The following is a 6,178-nucleotide window of genomic DNA, read 5'->3' on the forward strand; positions in this document are numbered from 1 at the left end:
GATATGGGACTCTGCCCTGCCACCAGCCTGCCAGGGCTAAAGTTGGGATCCTGGATCCCAGGCCAAACTACTTATGGCCTTGATACCAGGAGCCACCGGCCCTCACCCCCATGTTGGTCCTGCCTGCTGGACCACACCACCATCTGGGACTCCAGTCTCCCCAAAGACTGGGGTAGTAGAAAGAGGGAGATATAAACCTGGGTGTGAACTCAGCTCTACCTCTGGCCAGCTGTGTGTTCTTGGTAAGTTATTTACCCTCTCTGGGCCTCACGTCATTTGTAGAAAGGGGCCAGCCAAACTCATGTAACAGGATGTTAAATGGGGCTTTTCTGTTATCTGAGCAGTTTGATGCCCAAAGGTAAAGATAAGAAAGATTGTAGGAGTCTGCCTGTTCATTCAGGGCTCGCCAAGACAGGCTGCAGTTTCCTAGGGAGGCGGAGGCAGAGAGGAGAATGGTAAAGGAGGATGCTTTTAAAGAGAGTTTTGAGGATGATTCACCTCCTTACTCCTCCTGCAGATTTAGGGATTAAAAATGGCATTAGAGCTCGATCAACTTCTTTCTCTCTCTCCCTCCCTCCCCCTCAGTGCTTCTTCTTCTTCTTCTTTTTTTTTTTTCACAAATAGGACTCCTTGTCATTATTAAAAGCCTACATTTCAGGCAGATTCATATCCATCAGCTCGTTCAACTTTAGCACCTGTCTCGTCCCTGGTAGCTTTTCCAGAACTACCTTCACCATGAAGCTCTATGAGTTTTCCCAATTCAAACTTGGGCTTCTTCAACATTTTTACTTTTTCGAACGAAGACATCATGGAGAGGATAAATAGATTGACATGCCTTTGCTATGTCTTTTCCAATGCTGCCTGGAATCAATTTACTGACAACTTCTTTCAAGTCATTTGTCTGCACCTCTCTGGTCATGATTTCCATCATTTTCTCCCGGATTTGATGAAAAATCTGTTGGTGCTGGGTGTAAGAGGTCTTCTGTATCTGATTACTGCGTTTTTAAGTAAAACCAACACAGAACCGATGAAGCAAATAACCATCAGTAGTCTTTTTCATTTTTGTTGACACAGAGTCTTACTATGTCGCCCTCTGTAGAGTATTGGGGTGTCACAACTCACAGCTCCCTCCAACTCTTAGGCTTAAGCGATTCTCTTGCCTCAGCCTCCCAAGTAGCTGGGACTACAGGTACCCGCCACAAGGCCTGGCTTTTTTGTTGTTGCAGTTGTCATTTTTGTTTTTAGCAGGCCCGGGCCAGGTTCAAACATGCCAGCCTCGATGTATGTGACTGGAGCCGTAACCACTGTGCTAGAGGCACCGAGCCACCATCGGTAGGCTTAACATCAACAGGAGCTTCAATCATAGTCCGCCATTTTTAACCACAGAACACATTTTGTCATGGGTAAGATCCATGCCATGGAAGTCACTCAGGCAGTTTTTGCCCTGAACATCTTCAGTAATCAACTTGAATTTTCTAAATGCAACTTCACCATCATGCAGATTAGCAAGACTTACTTCAAACACACGACCTTTGAGGCCATCGGATGCAATTTGGGTTCCTTGAGTCCTGGTGACTAGTGTTTTTCCAATATTTCTTATATTAAACATAGCAGCTGCCTTCACATCATACAAATCGTTCTTAGAAAATGGATCAACCACTTTCTTCTTGGTTCCCATTTTGCTGCCTTTTGTGAGGCCGCTGTGGTGTTGCCCAGTAAACCAAAAGCCCCTCAGCTCTTCTTTACTTCCGATTGGCTCTATTCTCAGCCAGGCTCTTCCCACAGTGGCACTCCTGCTATTCTAGGTTTATATTCTAGTTTTGCATCTTCAGAAAAAGGGATATGCTTCTTGTCCAAAGTTGCAGCCAGTTTCCAGCCTCACTGGCTTTGACCTGAGTCATATGCCCATCTCTGAAATGATCACTGTGGCCAGAGTGAGGTTCAGTGTCCTGATTGGCCGGGTGTGGGTCACATGTACACTCCAGGAAGGGACCTCTTTCAACAAAACAGAAGAGAAAACTGAGGATGCTGTAGGAGAAGGAAAGGATTGCCAGGCAGAAGGAACTTCCCATAAGTCACTGCATCAGTGTCAGGAGAAATAGCTTCCCATGGCTTCCCTTCCTGCCCACCGTGTCTCTAGTAACCCCTCCTCCCCATCATTCTCTATCAGGGCACCCTCCTGGTTTCCCCCATCGTTCTTATTGTGATTTACATTGATGCATTTACTAGCACTGTTTATCTCCTCTCCCCTCCAGTGTCAGCTCCTGGACTGCAAGACCCACACATCACATGTTCGTCATTGTATCCTCCAACTAGCACAGTGCCTGACATGTAGGAGATGCTCAAACCATGGCTGTGGAGTGAAAGAGTATTATCCTCCTAGTGAGTGCCCTTCCCTAGACAGAGGTCATGTTATTTCTTAAGGATCTGCCACCACCCCTTCCCCAGGCTGCACCAGAAGAACCCACACCCTCCTGAACTCCTACTCTCCTCCCCACTCTCCTGCCCTGATCTCACTGGCCTTGTCCCAGGCTGTCCTTAACAGTCAGAGTCCTGGAACAGGGGTCAGGGAGCAAAGCTGTCAGAGTCTTCCCCATGGGGCCAGGGTCCAGGGAGCAAAGAAAAGCCCTCCTCTACCCCACCCTTTCACATACCTATGGGGTGTGGTGGTTGTGTCTTCCTGAGATAGGTCCATCCTGGAGGCCACTGAGAAAGGCCTCTGCTAGCAGGAAAAGGAGGCAGGAAGTGGAACTTCAGGACCAGGGAGGGTAGGGGAAGAGCTCAATCTTTCTTGTTCTGCATTTGGAAGGGCCTAGAGGAATAGGAAGGACTTCTGAAGCCAGGGGAGAAAATGGTGCTACTGGAGCAGGGGGGAGACAGCGAAGCTATATACCCCAGAGGACTTGTCCAGATTTGAGTTCTGCCCGGGCCCGTTTCCCTTGCTTGTTCCCCAAGTCTTTATCTGAGTCTTACCACCCCCACCGGCCGGTGGACGGCGGTCTGGGAGCGGCTCAGATCCGTGGATGTTGGAGGAACAGTGCCCCCTGGAGGCCAGAGAGGGGGGCCGCAGAAATCCACAAGAAGCCCTTCTCAGGGGCTGAGACGTGGTGCCAGAAACAAGTTGGGCATTTCTGAATTTTGTTTAGAGCAAGAAGCTTGAGCTACCTATGATGGCTTCTATCCAACACATAGTGAAGCTTCTCCTCACAGACTCACCCCAGATGCAGGGGCAGATGCAGAGATCAAGAGCCACAACCTGATCCCAGGTGTCCCTGCTCAGTGCCCTGTCACCCCCAGCTTTGGTGGGGCAGTGCAGAAGAGGCTGTGGACTGTTTGGGACATTGGAACAAGTCCTTTGGAGATGCTGGGCCTCTTGACTGGCCTCCGGGGTGACTTCTCCCAGAGCAGAGAAGTGGGACTGGCTATTCTAATTCTCACCTTCCTACCCACAAATCCTTCCATTCTGAGAGTTAAGCCTGCAGCTGGGGGGAGACTGGGAGGTATGACTGCTCTTCAGACTTCCAGAATGCCGCTTACAAGCACCGGGAAGGGGGGTTGGCATCTGCTGTGCTAGCAGGTCTGCAGACGAAAGCCTCCATATCAGTATATGACCCAGACATTTTGTTCCTGCAGGGCGATGCGGGAGTGGACGGGTGGACTGTGGCCGTGCCCGGTGCAGGCAACCTGGATGCGCCTTAAGCCAAAGCGCTTAGTGGAAAAAGCAGGAAACCAGACAAGACGTTATAACATAATACCATTTCTGTACCTTGAAAATACATGTGCCGATGCACGCTTATTCTTAGCATTGTCATTGCCTCTGGTGTTGATAAAATGAACACATGACTCCTTGGTGCCTGTATATAAAAGACTCAAAATACTTTCCTTACATTTAAGACACTAGGGGAACATATTTTTGTCTAAATTTGTACATTAACTTCTCCAGCATCTCTCCTGTGTTATATACTTTTTAACTTGAAAGTTTGGCATATAATTGGAAGGTTTTTTGGTGGCATTTTCAATAATTAGCACTATTTTTTGAATGTACTTGAACATTTTATAAATTGGCTGAAGAACCATGTACTTAGGTAAATGGTTTATATATACTAGTCACAATGTGTTTTGACCCCCAAATTATTTTTCATCTTCACTTTGCCTTTGCCTGGAGTTTGTAATGACAAGTTTATTTAAGCACAGAGGAGACGGCTGAAGAAGGAGATTTTGAAAAGAGTTTTGAGAAATGCTGATTTTCGACTCCTCTCCAAACTCTTGGGGGAAAAACTGTAATCACATCATACCTAAAACCAATTAATAATACTTTTAATATCATCAACTCTTCAGCCAGTGTTTAAATTTCCAATTGTCTTTTATATGTCAAAAATCTTTCTATTTTTATTTTTTTTAGCTTGTTTGAATCTGGATGTAAATAAGTTCCACAGGTTGTGATTGGTTTGGAATGTCTATTAGGTTTCCTTTAACTATCTGCTTCCTTTAACATCTCTCTCTCTTTTTTCTTTGCAATTTACTTGCTTAAGAAACTGGGTCGGCTCGGCGCCTATAGCTCAACCGGCTAAGGCGCCAGCCACGTACACCTAAGGTGACGGGTTCGAATCCCCAGCCTGGACCCGCCAAAACAACAATGACGGCTGCAACCAAAAAAAAAAAATAGCCGGGCGTTGTGGTGGGCGCCTGTGGTCCCAGCTGCTTGGGAGGCAGAGGCAGGAGACTCACTTGAGCCCAGGAGTTGGAGGCTGCTGTGAGCTGTGATGCCATGGCACTCTACCCAGGGGGACAGCTTGAGGCTCCGTCTCAAAAAAAAAAAAGAAAGAAACTGGGTCATTTATCCTATAGAGGTTCCCGTTTCAGTAAGTGTAGAGGTTACTGATTCCATCCCTACAGTGTCCTTTAATATTTTCTGTTGTTCCCTGTATTTCCTGGAAATTGTCATCTGAATCTAGATTTAGGTTGAATTTTTTTTGGCAAGAAAACTTCATAGGAGGTCTATGGTTTATCCTTCCATTGATTGCTTGTCTGTTTTTAAATATAGGCAGATCCATTTGTATGTTTATATATTTGTATGCCTACCGTCCTTAGATGAATATTGTACATACATTCCTTTTTATTAAAAACATATAGAGATATATTCCTCATTCCTTTTTATAGTTACCTACTACCTCTTTGCATGGTTGTACCATAGTTTATTTGATGATGGTATGACTATTGATAGCCATTTGGGCTGCTTCTCATTACAAATAATCCTACAATTTATTGCCTTTTGCATTTTGGCCTAAGTTTATTTGGATGCAAATTGTAGACATCGTCATCATTTCATGGAGGACTTTTTACTACAGTACTGATGTGGTCATGACTCCACCTGCTCAAAACCCCTCCTGATCACTGGGTGGATAAAGTACAAACTCCTTCATTCAGCTGGCAGTTCCCCACCAGACCCTCCCCTGCCCCCGAATCAGTCCACCTGCTGGCCTTCTCTCCCCCGCACCTCTTGTGCCCCACCCCACCCAGGAAGACGACACCACACTTCCCTGACTCTGTGCCACCTCTGCACGTCTGATGTCTGCTGAGAAGGCCTGTTGTCCATCCTTTCTTGACCTGGCTAACTATGTATCAGCATGCTTAAACCAATTGCTAGCAATTCATGGATGCCCGGACTGTGGGATTTTTTTATGTCCATCTTGCCCTCCGTTGATGGCATCTCCAGAGCTGGGGCTGACTTAACATCTCCAATGCCAGCAGGAGCCCAGCAGCAATGTGTGCTCAGTATTGTTGAATGAGGGAATAATTGTCTTTCCTTTTAAATAAACAAAAGCAGCTTCAGGTTACAGCCATGCCTCTTGCCAACCGGAGAAGCAGCTGCACTGTAATGAAATCTCCTTGGTGTTATTCTTTTTGTTATCCTCCTGAAGGGAAAACATTTTCCTCCAGTTAGATGTTTATGGGAGAGATGAGAGCTATCATCACTATGTTAAAAAAAAAAAAAAAAAAAAGGACTGTATAATCCAAAAACTCAAGTAGCCCAAGAATTTTATGACAAAAACCCTGGTTCTACTGGAAAAAACAGACTCAAATGCAGCGAAAACTGGGCAGAGAAAGGAGGGCAGTAACTGGCTGCCCTCCAGGCAGGTCCACCGGCCTTCTCACATGGACCCTTCAGAGTGCAGGA

The 6,178-nt window shown here is 46.2% G+C and overlaps 1 pseudogene; it reads right to left on the bottom strand.

The window, feature by feature from the left end:
• Nucleotides 1–654: 654 nt before the first annotated feature.
• Nucleotides 655–3,779, bottom strand: LOC100943099 (annotated as a pseudogene).
• Nucleotides 3,780–6,178: the final 2,399 nt, after the last annotated feature.

The sequence above is a fragment of the Otolemur garnettii genome, unplaced genomic scaffold (assembly GCF_000181295.1).
Source record: "Otolemur garnettii isolate 467f Iridium unplaced genomic scaffold, OtoGar3 scaffold00011, whole genome shotgun sequence".
Lineage (NCBI taxonomy): Eukaryota > Metazoa > Chordata > Mammalia > Primates > Galagidae > Otolemur > Otolemur garnettii.